The sequence below is a fragment of the Plectrocnemia conspersa genome, unplaced genomic scaffold (genome assembly GCF_051122295.1).
Source record: "Plectrocnemia conspersa isolate PC_06_02 unplaced genomic scaffold, ASM5112229v1 ptg000010l, whole genome shotgun sequence".
Lineage (NCBI taxonomy): Eukaryota > Metazoa > Arthropoda > Insecta > Trichoptera > Polycentropodidae > Plectrocnemia > Plectrocnemia conspersa.
Window position 1 is genome coordinate 28,148,234 of NW_028277174.1, and position 22,602 is coordinate 28,170,835.

A 22,602-nucleotide genomic window follows, 5' to 3' on the forward strand; every position below is an offset into this window, starting at 1 on the left:
TGTGATAGTTGAACGTAGAAAATGGGCGCTGAAAAATTTGGTGAGTGCAAATTATATTCTATTTTAAACGGATATTTAAAAAAAATCGGTTTGATCCATTGCAACCATTTTCAATTTACACAAAATATTAGGAACGAAAAAAACGTATTTATTCGTTCATGATTTTATTCCTCATAGATTCTTTTAAGCTCAATTATATTTTTTCTCAAATATTTTAATAAATGACGGCAATAAACTAATATGGCGATAATTTATCCGAAGTATAGCTTTTTTCCCTGGTTTCTTAATCTGTGAATTATTGCGATTTTTCAAATGTGATGAAATAGCAAAATAACACCCGGTAAAAATGTTCGTTAGTAATTGGATGGTATTTCTTTGAAGTTTTTTGATTACTTAACTGAAGTCGGCCGAGGTCACCGACTTCCGAGTAGCAGCCACACTGCTACAAATTTCATATGCCGTCCGGACGGCGGTTGTGAATGACGTCCGCACGGCGGCTGCTGTCACGTACAGCTAGCATATTTGCGCGCGATCGAAAAATGTGCCAAATAATCGCAATTTTTAAATTGTCATATTATTAAAATTACGCTTTGTGTGGGCACTCACCAATACAATGTCAGTAAAAACTTTTCGGTTGTAAATATTCAATTTACGCAAAATCTTTGTCAGCTTTTGCAAAATACCATAAGGCATAAAAATTATACTTATTGCCATCGATTCTTAATAAGAAATCGTTATGATGTGACATTTATATAAACCGATCTAGGAAAATACATAAGGATATTCGAAACGATTTTTTTAACAAAATCAAGTAACAATAAATATTTTTTAATTATTTAATTTTATATGAAAAAAATATAATAACGATATCTGTTAGAAGAATATACTATCAAAAATATAATTAATCCCTTTTGGTGCCCTAAAATATTCAAAGATGTCAGTAAGAGTCTGTTAAAGTCCCCGATAAGCATGTGGTATTATAACTTGACCACGTGATTACGATGCAGCGCTCGACATGCGTGTTGATCGTAAGACGCCTACGCGCATACTGAAATTAAACCGAGTTACTCGTTCTATCTCAGTTTACGAAAAACCATATCATTATTTCGCTCACTCTCGTCACTTAACACGTGAGAGAGCGAAAAAGGAAGTATCTCACCGCTCGCGCTCAAAAGAACAGTTTCGACTTCGGTTCCTTTGACTTCGGTCCGTTTTCCGACAATGTTCGGAAGCACTCGAAGCTGGCCAAGTTGACTGAATTAACCCCACTTTACTTCCCGTTCTTGGTAACCTCGGACAACTTCCGAGAGATTCACAGCGGGCAGAACCGAACTCGACCAAATTAACCCACTATATTCTCCGTCCTTGGCTGGCTTCCATAGAGTGTAGTGGAGGCATTACATAACATATTATTTTTTAGATTAAATTAATAATTATGATTCATACATTTCATAAAAAAATTAATGTGCCCCAAAAAAGCGATAACTTATTGCATAGCGACGCAATGAGATATGATAATTTTTATAAAAAAATGTAGTCAAATATAATTTATTTTTGATTTGATATTATATAGAAATAGTATACTACTATCTCTCATTATCATTTAAAGACAAACTTAATAGTATTCCAGTATTTTTTTATTAAATGAAAACGCATGATGCAGCCACTAAATAATGTTCTTTCAAGACTCGTACATGAGTCCACGGGTGTTAAGCTGTTAAGCCGTCAAAGTTGTAAAAGCATTTTTATAATTAATGGTGGCGAAGATGCAGGAGATAGTCCTATTATAATATCTTAAAGGCTTATAAGGCAGATTTTATATCAGCGGAAATATCACAAAATTTGACGCTGTAGTGGTATTATAGCCCTTGTTTAAAGCTTTTTAATTAGTGCTATTTTTATGTGGTCAATATGCTTAAACAATAACTTAAGAATTGGTTAAACCACGTGCATTTAAAATTGCAAAAAATCCTATAGGTTCTGAAGCATAACAAAAATTTGATCGCACATCCTCTAAAAGTAAGTTTTTAATTAGACTAGTTAACTGATAATTTAGTGATAATGTATTAAGGAAAACATATTTTTTATTTTGTGAGCCACTGAAGTTGACGTCATAAGGTAATTACATTTTTTAATCAGTAAATACCAATGAATATGATAGGCTCAATTTGCACAGATGGTGTTTCTGAAATGTTGGCCGGAAATTTTGAATCTTATTCATACGTCAAATACCGCAACAGCTAGTGTAAAATTATTTTCATTTATTAAAAGAACTAAAAATTTAGATAGTCGAGTTCAAAATATGCTTAATTAAATCGTTCTTAAAAATAGTAAATCACAGCCTTATGAGCGATCGATTTGTGAGCAATATTCGTGAGAGAAATAATTCACGTGACTAATGTTTCTGTGACCAGTTGACATGTAAGCAATAGTTCGTTCACTACTTGTAATCTAAACAATTCTTGACTAAAGTAAAATTGTCCAAGCCAATCTTACAATTTTTTTATTTACAATGGTAATAAAAAATATGTTAGTTTTAGACATTATATTTGAGTTATTGTTTATATTTTTTCTCAAAAATGAGCGATACCAAAACTTACAAATTCAAAGAGAATATATTCGATAGTGTAGAGGAAGTAATAAATATTACAAAAAATTAACACGGTATCTAATATTTTTTCGAATTTAGCTAATAATGTCCTCTCTTAAGTTTTATGTGATTTTATTTGTATTCGGGATTGTAAAATTATTTATGCATTAAATGTCGTTAAACAAATTTAAATAGATCATTTACCAAGAACTCTCTTATATAATAAATTAAATTAAAATATTATCTGGTCTATAAGGCTGCAGAGACATTTATAGAAATATGACTGTTGAATAGTTTAGTATTATAGTAACTTATTGAGAGAGCAGGGAAACATTTACACATTGATGAAGACTCACATTCAGGCGCGTGAACTGTTCGCAAGCTTAGAACTTATTATAACGAGAGCAGATGCACTGTGCTCCATGTATATATGTTATGGAATTAGTATTCTAATAGAAACTTTTACAATAATCACTTTATTTATTTTTATGCTCCATATACCTTTTAACAACAATAATATGTTGAAAGTAAGGTGTGTAAACAATGAATGTATACAAACCCTTTTCAAAGATGTAACCATATGAAGTAATCAGTGTTGTCAAGATTTTCATAATCGTTTGGCATCTCTAAACAATATAACTATACTCATTATGAGATTATATGGAGTTGTCACGTTCAAGGCATGTTCTAAAATTTATCAAGATTTGTGATATGATTTATCGAAAAAGCTTACTATGTAGTTTATTAAACATATTTTTAAATTAAAGTATAATTTTTTTCTATTTACAAAGTTTTAAACTGTCCTAGCCATTCTTCACAATTATTCCTCAAGGGTCTCTCGATATTCGGTGCTTAAAAATGAACTACGGCACCACACGCGCAAGGTGAGGCGTCGCCTAACAATGGCGTTATTCATTACCTTTATTGGCCTCTCAATAACGGTTAAAGTTAACCGTGTGTAATGAGATATTATATGAGAACTAATTGCCCTGTTAAGCAGAGACTTTCGTGTCCCAGTTCTTGGTCGTAGTTAGCGCCGACTGAAGCTTTAAACTTTGCGCCCCGCGCCGCCAACTTTGAGAAATAATAACTTCTTACACCGACGAACTTGGCTTTAATGCGAAACGATTCCGGCAGTTGGCGACCCCTGCTATTATGGCACGCGGACGTTTTTATTGCAGGATCATGCCACCAAAGCTTCGGGATACGATCTCAGATGTGCAAAGATTATTAGCTCGCGAAATTATTTATTCATTAAAAAACGTAAAACCAATTTGATTTTTTTATTTATCTATAACTGATCTTTGCCTTAAATTATATTGAATTATTATATGTTATAATAAGCTAATGAAACATTTAAAGCAATATATGTTGCATATATTATGCCAACTTACGGAGAAAGCACGGAAACATCCACCGTTGTTAACGCTTCGCGTTCGGGCGCATGAATTGTTTGCAAGTTGTGAGACTTGATTCATTATACGCCATGTTACAGGGTCAGTATTCTTATATCAACTAATACAATACTCGCTTTATTTACTTCTTAGCCCCATAGCCTATTTAAAAAATATTTTTATGAAACTTGCATTCCTATCTTAAAAATATCATTTTTATTATAACGTATATTTAAATTTTACAGCAAAACATAAATTTTCAACATATTCAGTTTTAAAACTAGTGAACGATACAATATAACGCGCAAAAACGTTTATTTTTATCTCCACACGTAACGCAGACATTTTGAGGTTATAAAAAAACGGTAGCGGCTGTAGATAGCGCGTTTTTTTGAGGTTAGGTTTCGATAACCGCCGGATTACATTGAATGCCACAATAATGGCCAGCGTGAAGCGACATTTTGCTTGATCATAAATCTTGCATTGTGCTACTACCTACAGCCGACTGGGGAAGGTATAGGTGAGCGTTTATGTATTTTTTTGAAGCGGGTAATCCAGGAAAAACCTAATATATTACAAATTAAATTTCCGACCGAAAGAGTCATGTGTAAAAACGTCACCGGGAATTAATAAGCCGTCCATGCCAAACAGCGGTCTTTGTGGCCCAAAGCGCAGGATTACGGGCCATAGTTGCGGCGGGCGCAAAAATTTATATATATAAGTGGGGGATTTTGTTGGTTTTGCACCTAGAATACATCATCATTTATTTATCAGGATTTATCAGGTATTTAAAGTAGTTTATCAAATTTTTTTCATATTATTTTGTAAAAATTTAGGGGGCGTAGCCCTAGGGGTGGTTGACCTCGCGGTCAATGAGACTTCGGTGAATCCTATTAGATTGTTTATTAAGTTATAATTGCAATTTGGACTATGGACGATTACCGCGTGACGTGTCTTGCTTTACATGGCTCTGTAGCTGCGTGCGGCGAGTGTCAAGTGGGATCTGCAGGTCTGTTGGTGAGGGCTAGAGTCTCCAATTACTCGAACCATCAACTACTCGAGTATCGAATATTAAAATTTTAAAATACTCGAGTACTCGAGTACTTTCGAGTATTTACCAAATGTACCAAAATAGCTATTATTTAAATTCGTGCACATATAAATAAATTAATAAAATACTTAGTATGTTAATTTTTACAATTATTTTAACTTCACGAACATACTTTTTAAAAACAATAATGAAAAAAGTGTCTCGAATTTAATATTACTGCTAACCTTTGGTTTTATTATTCCCGTTATGGAAAAAACCCTTTCCGTTGCTGTTGATGTTGGTCTTATTGTCATTAACGCGTTGGATAAGGCTTCTAATTTATATCTGTTCGCTTTTTATAGATATAAAATTTTTTGAACTCTCTTTTTATGTTCTCTTCTTTCATTCTCTTCTCTGATTTTCTCTTATTTCCTTCAACTATTGACAAAATAGCATTTTGTAATTCTTCTTGAATAGATTTTTTTTCTTAACAATATACAATATTCTACTCCTTCTGATTAATGCGAAGAATTTAAATCTATATCCTTCGAAGATGTATTTGGGTGAATCCCTTTCACTCTAGAGCTAAACGGTTCGCAAAGAACTGACTTTACTTTAAATGCCTTTAAAACACACAATTGTTTTGATTTATATTTAAAGCTGAGGGATCAGTATAAACAATTTACAACACTTTACGCTACAACTGCACAGTCATTTAACCTAAAATTTTTTTTTTTGATATTTCATATTATTCATTGCCATAAATTAGATAAGTCGGGACTGTCGAACAGAAAACACAAAAGAAATTTCTCCGTCGTACCCACTAACATAGCCGACGACCGGAACTATGCAACTATGGAACTATGAAAAAATTTTACCTGATAGTAACCGCTCTAACTCGGGACTTCGGGCATAAACGCCAAATAAAAGCAAGACGTTAACCTTTACCGGACCGAGTTAAAATTATTTTTGTTTCTGAAATATTTCAAAATTTTTTAATTTCGAGTATTAATCGAGTAATTTTCAAAATACTCGATTATCAAGTACTAGAAAAATAGACAAGTATACTCGAGTATCGAGTACTCGATTACTCGAATTGGAGACTCTAGTGAGGGCGCGTGGCTGGTTGTCTGCGTCACTGGCTCTGCTGTCTGGTGCCGTCTCTTGTCTCGCGCCTCAGCCGTCTCCGTGGGCCGTTTCTTAACCGTCTGCCTTGGGCCGTCTCTTGACCGTCTGCCCTCTCCTCGTCGGAGTCCAGGCTTAGATCCTTTCGGGGGATGCACGCTAGCTGGTCAATTACGATTGTGCATCGATCTCCTAACCAATCGCTGCAGTGGCTTCTTAAAATTCGAGAAATCGGATGTGTATATCGAAAGCCAGTTTTTTGCTTGTCTCTAGACTTTCGAATTCTAAGGAAAAGGTTAGCATTGACCCGTGTTTTGTGGTCAAAAGAAATTCCTCTTGTGCCATGATGTTTGTCTCATTGTTAATGAATGAACGTTTTTGGTCACGGTCATTAACAATGAGGCAATCGCCCTTCTAAATGTGCATAAATGTGTGGTCCCCACAGATATATGATCTGGTGCTTAAGATAGATCAGTGACTAATTTCCGAAAGACTTAGGGTTCAAATCTTATAATAAATATTTCACTGAGAAGTAGTTAAATAAAAATATATATGCATAGTTTAGTTGTTATTAGTATCCCTCTCGTTGGTGACGTCACGCGTGAGCTCTCAGGCCATGTATACTATTTGGTGTAGCTGGTGCATGCAGATATAGATATTATGACCTAAGGAATAATTTTGATTTATTATTTATGGTATAAAATAAATAATATTAAGACGGTAAACTTTTAAATCGTACCTCGCGTATATTGACAACAAAGGATGAATAACATTTTTCGTAAATTTTTTGAGTCTTTGTGTATCGGCGTTCGTTTTTTGTCGCTGTTGTGAAGCTTTTCAACATCTGAGATGAGAAATTTTACAGAGACAAAGCTCGATATTCCTTCACGACGTTTGACAACACTAGTCTCGTTTTTTGCTCTTGTTTTGTTTCATCGAGTCTGTTTGAAGCGGCGTTCGGATGGTCTCTTTGTACGACGGTTTTTGTTGTATAAACAACGAGCCATGACGAACATTGAATTATTCACGATATCTTGAAAAAATTCGCGAAGAAAAGTCGAACTTGATTGATGAGAGGCTTTCTACTGAATAATATTACGCACATTTCATTTGAAGCCATAAAATACATTATATACATTTACATACAGAGTAGGCTGCGAATATATACACACTTAATAGAAATTGTTCGCGAATAAAATTATATAAATAAATCGATTTTAGTTTATATGTATATATGCTATATACAAGGTTTTATTACGATTCCGGTTGAAAAACACTTAAGGGGAAACGAGCCTAGATATTTTGTTGAGTAAATTAGGTCATTTAATACACTCATATTGCTCCACAGTATTTTGGAACATATAATTCTACGACCCACAATAACCTGTGGAAGTTAAAAATAATCAATTTAATATTATAGTTTATAATGTCTGTATTTATTATAATATTATCATATTTTGCTTCCTAAATATGTCAGAAAAAATATGGCGTCGATATTTTTTTATGAATATATTATAAATAGAACACCCTTATCAAGAATCCTATTTTAAATGGGTTATAACATGTATATATTGAAAATTTATTTATATTTATTAGTACAATTTTAAAAGTACATTTTTTCCCTAGCCAAAACCATACAAGGATATCAGAAAAAACAAAGATTCAATTCGATCCATTTTGTTTTTTCTCAATATATTTCCATATCTATATCTATACTTTTTCATTAGTAAGCGGCAACAATGTATAAAAGAAAAAATATTATAAACAAACCCTTGAAATAAATTGTCATAAAGTAACCCATAAAATCAGATATTTGAAATGATCACAAAATACTATCAAAAACTATAAATCCTAATTCATTCATTAATTAACGGCGATAACCGTAATTAAAACTTCTATAATAACGATTTATTGCCACTGTATTTAATATTACTTTTAAAATATATTTTATAATTGTTAAAACGCGTATTGTTTCACTCAATAATTCTCATTCGTTTTATATTATGGTTATCAGATTTGTTTTAATGAATGGGCACCAAAAAGTATTTTAATCAGAAGTAACAAAGTTCAGACTGGTTTAAAATTGTTGTAGCAAGTGGTTAGATTTGATATAGAGTAGTTATTGTAGTGTTGATGGTGTGCCTTTTGAAATTCGCGGGTCTCTCTGGTCTCTGATCTCGGTTGTTCGCTTGTGACGCTCGAGTCGATCGCCTGATGTAAATAAGTCTCAAACCTTTTACACGTATCTTTCTAGTAACTTGAACACTTGAACAAAATAAAAAAAGGCTGACAATTAAACTTTTACTAGCCTTACTATTTAACTTTATTTATTCAGTACAACCCCTCTAAAAATGCTGATCATTAACAAGCGAAACCATTGCGGTTATTTCTTAGTGTTATAGAAGTATTTAACAAACAGTTAGGTGGTTTACAGTAATATACGTTAATGACTTTAAAAAGTATTAACAAATAAATAATTCTGAACATTTATTAAAAAATGAAGAAATATGTGATTAAATATATAATTTAACAATATAAAGATTGTTGAAGAAAATACAAATTTTGCGATTATTAAAACAAAATAATTAATTATACAAAAAAGGTGGAAACATTAAATTGGATTATTACGCTAGAGCGTGTTTTGAAGCAAATGCACAACACAGTCCTTTTTACATGTACAAGTTTGTCTTATAATCACATTTTAGTGAGAGCTAAAAATGGCTTATAGTTATGTTTAAGGTAAACATAAATTATTTTTAAGCAAAATGTCAAGTTCCTTGTCTTTTATTTATATAATACATTAGCGTCGCTTAATGTACACTTTATTATTATTTACTGCATAAAAATTGTAATCATTTTAGCTTAAAAATTAGTATTACTTTCCGAGAATGATTGATGGTGCAAATCAATATGCCTATATTGTTTTTCACGTCAAGAGGAATTTGAATTGAACATCTATCACGCTCGTATTTTTCCAACTACGAGCATTTCCATCAAAGCTATGATATTGTTCTATATAATAGATATCATAAGTGTTCGATGAATAAACTTTAATACTATAGGGCTCATCAGAAAAATATTTATTAATGTATTAATATATTTGTTTTCCAGTGAGTATTGTTTTAATGTTCATTCTGTATATCAGATAACAATATTTTAATAATAACCGCGTTTATTGTAGGCATTAAACTGACCGATAAAATAAGACGCCATACATTGAAATTTTTATGGCATGCTTACATTATATATTTTATATAGACTTTAAATGAAATGGAAAGATAAATGGCCGTCGGCAGTTGCTCCTGAGAATCCAGAGGTCTTCGCAACCCCCACAGGGTCAGATATGAATTATTCATAATTTTTATTTACTGTTCTTCAAGGTGAAGCACGGAATATTATTATGATAAGGGACGCACACACGAAATAAGAAAACATCGTCGATGTGTATGTGTGAATACAAATAAAATATAAATTAATACTGTCGACAAGTTTCTGTGTCAAGGAGTTGCGAGTAAGTTTTTATTTTCTTATGGATCACAAATGTATGTGGTCATCATTGAGAGTCGCTCATGTTCTCGTTGTTGCCGGTGACTCGTTTATAAAGCACTGATTATGAATTGATAATCAATATACTTGATTTTTCACGAGCAAACTTTTTAATAGCAGAGGAAAAATCGAGGATTATACATTTTTTTGAGTACGTCCAGTCTTTAGGGAATGCAGGTTTATTCTGGATAACGGACGTCGGATTTGATTAGGGATGTGTAGAGAGAAGCGGCGGGTTCTGTATATTTGCTGTTCTGAGGTTGGGTCGGCCTCGTTTTTATAGTTTGAATGTCTTAAACTTTGAAGTGGTAGTTTAATTGTTAATGCTAATAGAATAGGTGTTTGAAAATATCTCGGACGATGTGTCTGCGAACGAATTCTTGAACAAAGTGTCTTAGTCAATCTGAGTCAAAGTATCAGCCCCTTTTCGGCAGTACGAGCAATTACAATAAAACGAGTTTCTTTAATACAAATTTCCATTGGCCGCTGGAACAGATTATGAAAGGCCGTTTCGATTTTATTTCCTCAATGCGACATGTATGTTTAATTCTTTCTGATTTATAGCGCGTACTTTGCAACTTAAGCTGTTAAAAAGTTTTCGACGGTTGTGTTGCATTTTAACAAGTAAACATATTTTTTCCTAAATGGTTAAAACGATTCATCATAAGTCAAATTGACCTCTTTATGATTTAATACTCAGTACTCTTAGTGCAAATTTAGATGAACTCTCGTGTGTCTCAAGTAAATATTTAACTTGTGTAAGTTCAAGATGAAAGATTCTGAAGTGTATTCCAAAAAAGTGTCATGAGTACACTACGTTTGCCCTTATAAAATCTTTGTGAGATTAGGGAGGTGCTAAGACGTTTTCTTACATTACCTAATGTGATAGATTGGAAATGTAACAGACTATGTTGTTTGCGGTTACTTTTCTAATAATATTTTTTTGCGTAACGATTATTTTTTAAGCATATGGAGATGTAATAATTTAAGTTAAACATTCCACTGACAAATTCACTGGCGTTACGAATTCACTTGTTCTGCAAGTCACAAATATTTTTAGTAATGAATTAACACATAATTATGTTAAATCTAAGTCTTACAATGCAACAAGTAATGACGATAAAACAGTATTTATTTTTATATAGTATAATAAACTGTGGCGACCACACACATATGCCAACTTTGAAAGGATCTTATTTGCAAAACAAGCGTTAATTTTCTGTGACTAAAATCATTATTCATCAACAAGAAAACAAGACAATAGCGTGAAGGATGGACTTAAAACATAAGTTATCGTTACATATTAGAATTGTACATAGATTGTAATTAGATTACATATTAGAATTGTACAAGCAATGGTAAACACCAAAAAATAAACTGTGCTCTCAAAAGTTCTTAGCTTTTAAGAGCAATGGTATTTCACCGATTTTTAACAGGTTGTCACAATTTCCACTGTTTTAATTCTTCTCATTACAAATTTCTCATTACAAAGATCTCTCACACCCATCTTTACGAAATCAAACACAGATATGCTAAAATATATCTTTGGATAACATTTTAATTAAATATCAATTTTAACTTAAGAAATATAATATTTTAGATTTTTATGTGTTTGTATTCATCATAAATATATTTATTTATGTGAAAAACACATTGGCAATCTGTCACAAAGAATGCGTTTTAAGCCTGCGGCCCATATAAAAAAATGGTTCTCGAGAACTACAATTTATTAAGGTATAAAATTTTTTTAATGGAAAAAATGTTTGTATTGAAAACTATTAAATAACAATTAGTTTTTAAACGCATTTGCTGACGATTATAAAATTGGGTAGAGCGTTGCAGTAAACGAATTTTAATAATTTGGTTTTACTTTTTATGAGAAGCAAAAACTATTTTTTGCACCTACATATTTATTAATTCATTTGGCACATTTATGTTGATTGCTATTCATTTTTTTGGCACATACTATGTTATAAAATGTAGAGTAAAAATATATATTTGAAAACATATAAATTGTATTGGTTAAATGAATTGGACAAATTTATCGGACGCACGATTATAAGGTAGGGCAAGCTTAATACCGCAAAATCGCTGGCTAGACTTGTCCAAATATTATGGACATGTAAAAGCTCAAGCTTAATTGAAAGCTTTAGCTTGGCCCTTGAGAGCTTCTGCACTGTCAGACACATGTCACACGGAGTGGTCCTATCGTCTTTTATGGCTTAAGCATGAAACAATAAAATTATGACATTTCATTTCTGAGAAACATATTTTATTAAAATATAAATTAAATGTACTATTCGAAAGCTGTTTTTTTACAGACAGTTGATAAGCTTGAATATTTTTTTTCCCTTTAAAATAATTTGGATATTGTAATATTCTACATTTAATATATATTGAATTACTACTTAATGATTTTTACTGCAGGATTAAATAGATTTTAAATTTTATTAAGGTAAATGCTTTTTAGGATATCATTGATATTATTTCGAAATCTTTCACATTTTTGTAAACATATTTTCAGTAACAAAAATTATTATTATACTATGATGTTTATATTATAATATTAAAGTTCATATTTTTAATTAAAAAGTTGTGTGCTTAACATTATAATTATAAAGTTTTAAATAACTTAATTTTTTTTATTAAAATTTGTTTTTTGTTATTGTAGTGATGCTATAGAATATAATCTTACGTTTTGTAAAATTATTTTGCCACATTTGTATTTGTATTATTTTTTTTATCGCATAGATATAATATTCTAAATTTACTGACCATTGAATTATTTTTCTTAGTATTTTAATGCCATGCATAGTTTTTAATAGTATTTAATAATTATATATATTTTTAATAGTATTTAATAATTATAACTTAATATATAAAATTGTTGATTTATTATTTTTTTCAAAAAATGAATCTCAGCAAAATAATGCAACGCAAATAGCAATATTGTGATTTATTGTGATTTGATTATAACTATATTACTTAAAATATATCAAAAGTCTATTATTATTTTCATACTTGATTTTTTTAGGCTGTCAAATTGAAAATTGAATACTATTATAAATTGTTTTTGATAAAAATAAAAATTAGGCTGCTTGAAAAACCGTGTCATATAGTTACCAATATTAATTGAATATATTTGTATTATATATTATAAATATGTTGTGATTGGCACAGGAGATTTTATAAACGTTTATTCATTTTTAATGTATAAAGTAAATATTTGATACTGATTTAATTCATCGTATTTTACAAAATTGAATTGAAACTTTTACAATATCGAACCTTTAAATATTGTATCTACTCAAACTAACTTATAATAAAACACTTATAAACTTTCTCCGTTAACACGGAACATTATTCATTTTTAGTTCACACAAATGGATTTATTTATAAGGATAAAAGTTTCCAAAAAAGATAATGGAACAACTCGGATTATTGTACTTTTACAATAGTTTCAAGATCGTTAAAGCAAGTTTTGCTCCTGTTTTATCACCAAATGTAATTTATATATCATCGTACTCGTTGAAAAATAAACGACGAGTGTAAACTAAACGAAAGCTTTATATATTTAAACCAAATAAAAATATAATTTATGCAAAATACACAATTCTGAAATTGAGCTGAAGACATCTCGCTATGATAGCGCTATTGTCGGCTCTATATAATAAAATGTATCTTTTGCAAATTAATTTATTATGCGCGAAAAAATTAAATGTAATACGCGAACCCGGTAGTGGGGAAAAGCGATTTTCGTAAGCTGGGGTGGCAGAAATATGCCTCCACCCTTTGCTGGCGGCAAGAATGGGTGGTTTTAAGCCCTCCCTCAGATAAGGACGTGTGCATCCTTTTATCGGGGCGTTAAAAAGAGAAATGGGCAACTACCCGTCGGTGGGTTGGTTCGGGGTTTGGTTGGGGGTCCTGGGAAAAACTTGCGGGATGGCGTATTTAAATTAGCTGCGGAGTATAATGTATTCTTTCGCCGGGTCAGGGCCCCCGGGGGCCTTGCCGCGGGGGCAAGTGAAAGCGGTGCTTATTAGATTTTTGGTGTGAAGCACATAAAGACGCCACTATATCGACTGGTCCCGGATCATTATCATTAGGGTGAAATTGAATTTCATATTCTATGCGTAGGTATAATAATAATGTGTATCTACATCTATAATTTGGTTTGGGGCGACGCGAAAAAAAGAGGCTTTGGAAATTATATTAGACATTCAATTTCGTAAGTCGATTTACTCGATTTTATGGTTCAATGATTATTAAATTAAATTAAATATTATACCGAATTTGTGTGTTAGATATGATAAATATTTTATTTTTTTAACATATGCAAAAAAAGTACAGTAAATTTTGATATTTCTTATGATTAAGCATATGTCCTGCAGGCTTTGCATAGTAAGCTATGCTTCAAAGAATTTCGTCTTAAGCCGTCCGATCAACGACTGCGTCCGGGTTGCATCATAAGATTCCCTATCGAGCTCGACGGTTTACCGTTACATTCTGATTAGAATTCACTACTATTCGTCTCTCAGCCATACACCAAAATATGTTCATATGTAGCTTATTTATAAATTAATAAAAGAAAGTCATTTATGAATGGTAAAATATGTAAGTCATGATTGATTGTCCCAACTTAATAAATGTGCCCGGGAAATACGTTTATTTTAATCAGTTTCTTAGTGAGAAAAAAATTCTAGAAGGGTTGAGCACATTGTATGTAACATCAATAGGCGATTCAATAGAAAAAAAAATTTGGCTTCAACGAGTGATTCTCAAACTGTTTAGGCTCCCAAATATATTAGATAGAAAATATTATTTATATTTAAAGTAAAAAACTAGTATCTATGTAACACGATATTGTATTTTGTCAAGAATAAACATTTTTAATAATGGAATAACGTTTGTCAAAAACTTATCTACTAATATATAATTTTAAAAATTAATACAATAGTGGTCTTTTAAAAAGATTTAATAAAAAATTTGACAAAAAATATTTTAAAATGATATTTTTTTTAGAAAACAATGACTTAGAAATTAAAAACGTTTCATTTTTTTTAATTCAATAATTTTTCATTTGCCGGTAGATAATTTGCCAACTCTAATTTTTTTTACAGTTTGAAGAAGTTGGTTAAAATCGTAGAATCACTCATATAACATTGTTCAATCAAAATCTCAATTTAGACTTACGTCAGTTTCAAGACTTTTTTTGATCAGAAACAAAGGCTGTATATCTTTATATCCTATACTTTACAGCAGTTTGATGGCTCAGTCATAGTAAAGTTTTATAGAGATTTTTTAAATCAGAGGGGCGAATGAAATTTTTCTTAACGAAAAACTTTTGTTGCAAATAGCAATGAATTTTTTTTAATAGGATAACCACATTTCAGTACAGCTGAAGATCATCCAAAAATAAAATAAATAAATTAGTATATTAAGTGTAGATTATAGGAAATATACCATGTACTAATATATTGTATATATAATAACTCATAAATAGACAAAGTGTAGAGTTATAATGTAAATTATATGATTTACAGGCTTTAACGGCCAGAGGATTAGATTAATATGCTTCTTACATATAAAATAATATAAAATGAAAAATTTCATACCCATACATTGGCAATAATACAAACATATGGCAATGACTATAATTATAATATCGAGAGAAAAATATTATTCAAGCTATTTTTTTATAAAAATAATTTATTCAAAGTATATTTATAGTATTAAAATTATTAATTTTATATACATATAATTTATAACAATTTAATATTGTATGCTTTGTATTACAGAAACTGTGTACGTTTGAGCTTATCGCGATTTCAGATCATAAATTTTTGATTTCGCTCCAAATCGAGTGGAATTTATTAGGAAAATTTATAGTTTGTCTCGACTTTGTAAGCGTTATTGTATACACATTATATTATCGTTTATCTTGTTCGTGAATAACGCTAAGACAACGAAACATAGACAGACGCCTAGACGCCTAGCTCACAGAATATTCCATTAGCAGCTTGAAAGGGGTGAAATATTTTTCTAGCGTTTAAATCCTCGCTTTTCAATCTTCTTAAAAATCTTGAAAAGCAACATCACCGCCAGATGCTCTAGATGAAATTTTTACGTCCACACACACGGGATATTTTCCTAAGATGGAATTCGTCTCGATTAACCTTTCACTGGAGGTATATTGGATTTTTTTCTTGTCACTATTCGAATGGTGTCAGTGCATTATTGAGCAAGTTGTGTAGATGCATATTTGATTAAATTAATACAAACGTATAGGAGAAGCATGTAGCCGACTAATGTGGCATGCGACACTGTAATCTTGCGGTAAAGTAAGAACTCCACAGCGACATTTTTATTTGTAATAAAAAAAATCGCTGATAAAAAAGCCGGCATCAGCTGCAAATATATATTTTCAAAAGAAAATTATAATAGTTGAATCAAGATTGAGATGTTTTGTCTTAATCTATTGTATATATTTAATTCTCTAACTAGAGTACGCTCGGGATAAGGATGCCGGTTTGTTATTGTGTGCGTGTATATGAGAGGAAGAAGCGATGTAGCGTGTACTTCGTTGTTTCGCTTTCTCTTTTAAGGACAGTCGCTGATTCGTCAACGCTGGTATTCGTCATTAAAGTGCAGTGTGGCACAGAAGTTCGATCTTCTCTAGTGATTTATTTTAAATAATTTTGTGTTGATATTGGTTTAACCCAGATGTGCCCACTGTCCCATGGGTAGGTCACTAAACTCGTGCCACTGTTTTTTATTTATAAATTACATTTTAAGAGAACAAAATTTCTTGGGCATATCTGGGTTAATTTATATCAAGGCTTCAAATATACATTGTAAGTTATTCGTTCTCTTACCCGTGGATTTAACTATTTTAATTATTTTTCCATTAATCCGTACGTTGTTGGTTTTTTTACTCTATTCTCTGTAAAGCTTAAAAAAGTTATTATTCTTATCGTTGCGCCAATGATAATTTTTTAATTTATTCAATGGATTCTAATGATTTAATAGAGTCGTCGAGCCATTAAACAATCTGCGAATACTTTCTTTCCCCATTTATATCTTTTTGCTTTTGAAGAAAAGCTAAAGACATCATTATTTTTTTGACTAGTGAAAGATTTTGAATTTTGCAAATATTTAATTAATGACATCAATGTCTGGTTTCTTCGATTATATAATATATTGTTAATTGTCCGTTGAAATTTCCAACTTAGCTCAGATGTATGTATGTTAAATAAACATATATTTTCTTTAAAAATAAAAAAAATAAATATTCTGAACGAAATTGTCTTGAGCTACACAGTTCACGCACACAATAACAAACCGGAATCCTTATCCCGAGCGTACTCTACATGACCGCTTGAGAAGTAAAACTAAATAATACGATTTGACCTACAATTTGGGTCTAGAAAAGTTTACCGACTGGTAAATTTACTGATCCCGCCATTCATCAAACGGAAAGTTCGCCGATTCTATAATTTATCGCTGATGATTTATTTATGAAAAATAAATTTTAAAATTGTTGATTCAATTGTAATTTGATTTTTTTAAATTTTTATTTATTTGTGAGTTTACGTAAATTATTTATTTAATTACCTATATATGAATAAAATACACAACAAATTAATAATAATAATACTCAAGAGAGTAAAGCCACATGAACTTGTTCGGTGATAAGTTTTTGTGACACAAAGAAAAGTTTGACACGGATCAATATGTTTCACAACATAATGTAATATTGTATATGAAAATAAAAAAATATTACTTATTTGCTGCGTTGACAGTTTGATTGTAATGGCAATAAGAAGAATATAATAATAAAATACATTGCATTAATTTGTAATATAACTTTACTAAATTAAATTAAAGTAATTAAGAAATACGAGAAAAAATATTATTTTTAATAAATAAATTATCAGCGATCAATTGTAGAATCGGTGAACTTTCCATTCAACGAATTTTAAAGTCAGTGTTCTTTCTGCTCGGTGAACTTTCCGGATATATAGAATTTCTTGTCGACCGACCCAACTAGCGAATTTTCGGCCCTGGACATGTAACCGCACAGTTCATGGTCAATCTTACAAATAGGATAAAAACTGCTCCGTTGAAATTATTTTTAGTAATAGTAATAAAATGCCATTTAATAATTTTTGTTATTAACGTAACTCCGCATGAGTAAAAATAATTTATTCTGCGGTTACAATTTAATACATTAAAATTTTAAATGTACTACATATACATTTATAAAAATATAATAAATACACTAAAAATATTTATTATTAAATTTTAAATAAACAAATATTATTGTAAAATGACATCAAAAATAAATATGATATAATGATATATGATACATATATGTATTATTTATTGACTAAATATTATTTAATTAAATTTTAATGAATTGAATATAAAAATATTTTTTAATTTCTTTGCAATTATTTGTAGTTAATTTTAGTATGCAATATATTTTAAAGAATTTGCCCCGAACTTTATAGAAAGTTCTAGTGAAATGAGTAAATTATCGGCAAAAAAATAAAAATTATTTAGCTCTTTCTGAATTTAAATGGCGTATTTATATTCGATTATTTTTCTAATTGTTTTTGGTTGCTATTATTATTTAATATTTTAGTAGTTGATGCCGTCCTAGTTTGCCTTCAGAGATCACCACTATGGGGGCGTTGTGGTTCGGAAGCCAGGAACGACTCTCCAAAAATAATACGACTGTTTGATGCCATTTATTTATTTTAATTGGTTCATATTTATACTTGATATCTAATTCTGTACACGTGTATTAATGTGTAGCGCGTGTAAATAATTAATTACAAACATTTTAAATAATTTGTAACATGTGTTTATAAAAATTTATTCGTTATTTATATGCGTATTTATTTTTATTAAAACTAATATACAGTTAACTTGTTTGTTCCGGCAGTAGAATAGTTATAGTAAAGTTTATAAAAATACCAATTAAATAGTAGATTTAGTCTAAATGTAGGAAAGATCTGTTGTAATGAATTTTAAAACTTCATTTTATCGATTTTCGTATGCGCATCGGTAACGAAAAGCACATTTGCGCAAATTGTTTCGATGTTTTGCCTGTCCCTATCTACATGTTTATTGAAAATTCTAAAAAAAATCGGGCAATGCTCATTGATGCGTGAACAATTTCTCTTTATATTTGCGCGGATTATTGAGGCATTTTCGAGTATCGAGCTCATTTCGAGACCTCTTTAGACGGGCGTCGGTTATTGCCGCGTGATTGCCCCTAAGTCATCCGAATCCATTAAGGGCGTCGCATTTTGGCCGCGGCGGCTCCCCGCCCTTAATTGCACCCATAAAATCGTCTTAAACGGTGTAACGTAATATTTTGCACAATATCCGATATCATCTCCGCAGCGTCCGCATTATGGTTGATCGTAAAGATTTCTAATAATGGCGACGCCGTGGACGTGAAAGCTATTGGGGGTCGGCTAAATTGGAACTCGCCGAGATTATTAATGTGCGCTAAATTGGCGGGGTCGCACATATTTTAATCGGACAAAGTATCATCGAAGAAAACGATGAATTATTGTTACGTAGATGAAGATACAGAAATTTTGCGTAAAAAAATGTTAAGTTTTAGGTTGCCAGGTAAATAACATTCTAATCTAAATTCATTTACAAATAAATTTGATTAAAGTTGATACATAGTATTAATACCATGGTGACCTAATAGGTCATTCCAATGCGTAACAATGGTTGAATAAAAAAACAATATAGAGCATAAATTTAATACTAGGCTTATGTTTTCCAATTAAAGATGGCAGTGTTATTTTGTCGAAAACTACGTTTGGTTGAATAAAAGTTTTCACTTTTTATTTCGTGTAGTAAAAATGTATTTTGTTTGCGACATTTTTGTAATAATTTGTAATAATCATCGGAAATGTATAGAAAATTGTTTTTTCGAATAGTCATTTCTATAACTCCAAAATAGCGATCATTTGGCAAGAATGACTTTTGCGCTTTAAGCACGTGTCTTTATGTGGATGATGAAAGTGCAAATTAAATTCTTTGTTAAAAAAATTTCCATAAATTATCTTCTTAACATAGCTTGTGTTATTTTCCCTACATTTTTCAACGTATAAATTATATATTTTTACTATATTTAATTTAAAGTTTAAATACTTTCTATTTGGATTGTGAGACCTTGTATAATGGCTTTCTGATTTAGGAAAACTCTCAATGTGCTCCTTCACGCGTTTTACTTCTTCTTCATTTCCTGGAAGAACCATCTATTCTACCATGAAAATCTTTTCCAAAATTTCGTTACATTGAGAGCACGGACCATTCTTCCTATAGATATATTTAAAATCTATTGCATATTAAAATTTTTGGTTCTTTGGTATCTAAATAATATTTAAAACTGCAAGTCCTTTGCGTTACCCTGTAGTTTCTCGGTCGCATTCTTTTTTTCACACACTTTTGTGTAAAACTAATGCTTTTTCCTCGTAACTCTGGAAACTGACTAACATAGCACGCTTTTCAATTTTTATTCAAATTATTCTATTTTGAGTGGACTTGCCTCACTTTCAAAATCAACAAACAATTAATATCATTGACCAAAATAAATTAATAATTAAAAATTTACACTGTTATTTATAGATATGGTTGTGAATTAATTGAAAACAGAAATTTTAAAATAATTACCAATGAAAATTAGCTCTAATTATTTCTTTTTATCAAAATGAAATTGCCCCACTTTCAAAATCAATGGCTCATTTAATAAATAAATCAAGTCAAATAAAATCTTGATAATAATCATATATATAAATATATTTCTATTTTTATTTGCCTGTAGAAAAGTTAAAATAAAGTAAAGTATTATTTAAATTATGACAGAATGATTATATTTTAAATAAAAGTAATCAAATGTTTAGTTAACGTTTTATTATTCTATTAAAAGGCTTTATTAAAATATATTTATTTATATTATTCTAATAGAAAAAATATGTAATTTTAATAAATATGAAATAAAATTATATCTCGAACTTTGTAATTAATGACATTCTTATCAGGAGCACTAAATACTTTAAATTATTAAAAATATTACTCATAAAACTAAATAAATAGGCTCAATTTTTTTCTGTCTAGTCTTGACGTTCTCTCGTATAATAAATATTAAAATTAATAAAACGCACTTTTTGTATACACATGCTATACAGATGATCAAATAAGATAAATTAAAAACAACACATTAAACAAATAGTATCGTTTTATTGATGCATGTTATTAATCAATCATTAGTTTAAATACAAAATTCCGGTCAACATGTATAATTATAGAAAATGAAAAATACGTCCGTTTTTAGTGGTAGTAGTGGTTTTCAAACTTTATGTTTCTACGCCCTTCTTTAAAAAAATTTTGACGAATCTCTAGCCTTTATTTCTTAAAATATTACAGACACATTTTTAATGATGAAAATGTATTTAAACATACAAATAAAAAAAATTGACTGAATAAATAAATATATTGGTTTTAATGCCATGGATCTGCTAGATGATTAACACAAAGTCTGTTGAATCTTGGTGTCGTTGGGATGAGTGTACAATACCGGTAATACTAGTATTGAGGTGAATATAGACGTAGTATCGAATAATTTTATTTGCTTAAAAATATATATCTATGGGTTAGAACTACATAAAACGACGATTCCTATATTGCATGAAAGCAGAAGCGTAGAATAAATAGTGCTCATTGTAAGTGATTAACTTAAGTAGTGTTATTGGCGTAGGATATTAATCTAAAAAATATTATACGTATTCTATATTGCTTACATAAACATTTATATTTAAAATTTTATTTAGCATGAATAGAAATATATAAGTATACATCAGATATATCTTTTATAAATAAAAATTATTGGGTTATTTAAAAATAAATAATAAATGTGCAATAATTAAAATAATATTATATAAATAAATCGGTAAACGGACATTTGCTCTCGGGACAATTGCTCCTACGACAATTGCTCTTAAGACAGTTGCTCTCTGAAATCTGGAACGACGCTAGTAATGCATTTAAAGAAATAGAAACTATTTTTTTAGAACGTTTGTTTTAGTTTATTAAACTCAGTTATATTTCTTTAAAAATTGTATGGACTTACAAATGTAACCAAACTGCAAAGTTTCATGATGTCGTTTTAATTTGCATGGTCTATATTATCTGCAGCTAAAATGTTGCACAACATATACACATTGATTTTTCCAAGCCATATTTATTGATTAATAGGCTAAATCGTATTTGCTTGTATTGGGAGCTTTACATTATTATTCCCTATTGGTTGTATTCTCACTACTTTTACTTGAAACAGCTTCAGTATCATATTATTAGTGGATTTTTTCTTGTAACTAGTAAAATATTAATTCATTCGTCAGAAAATATTTACACATATCCGTCATTTGCATTTTTAAACAAAATTATTAAAAAAAAACAATTTTTAATATTTTTTAAAGCGAAAAATGATTTAGAAGAAAATAATTAAGACAGTTTTTTAAAAAAAAATAAAGAATAGCAAAACATAATACCAACTTGAAATAAGAAGCTGTCTAAGTTGACCCTATATGTCTCACTACAAATCACATATTTGACGACCTTATACTTTATGCAGGTCTCGTTAATTTTAATTTAATCTATGATTATTTAATCGAAATAATGTGATTGCACAACTTAAAAAAATATCCAATTAATCATTCGTTTCTATCAATCTTATATATAAAGTAAATATTTCAAATATGTGATTTAACAGTTTACATTCAATCTAAATTGTTGAGTTGCAGATTTATTATATTTACAAAGTTGACATTTACAGATGTCCATTAATTACAAAAAAACGTATCTTTTTTCTTGTTTCAAATCATATA

The 22,602-nt window shown here is 30.1% G+C and overlaps 1 protein-coding gene and 1 long non-coding RNA gene across 3 annotated transcripts in view; one reads left to right on the forward strand and one right to left on the reverse strand.

Moving 5' to 3' along the window:
• The first annotated feature begins 2,219 nt into the window (after positions 1-2,219).
• LOC148231282 (uncharacterized) overlaps positions 2,220-22,602 on the forward strand; it is a 178,380-nt gene continuing 157,997 nt past the window's right edge. For both annotated transcript variants that reach the window (XM_088194996.1, XM_088194998.1), the window contains exon 1: positions 2,220-2,421. The gene's annotated coding sequence lies outside the window, so the exon portion shown is untranslated. The remainder of the gene's footprint in view (positions 2,422-22,602) is intronic.
• Positions 5,734-22,488, reverse strand: LOC148231283 (uncharacterized). Its single transcript, XR_015811057.1, has 3 exons — positions 22,271-22,488; positions 6,879-7,224; positions 5,734-6,804 (listed from the first exon to the last, which is right to left on the reverse strand). It is a non-coding gene; the product is annotated as an uncharacterized LOC148231283 (long non-coding RNA).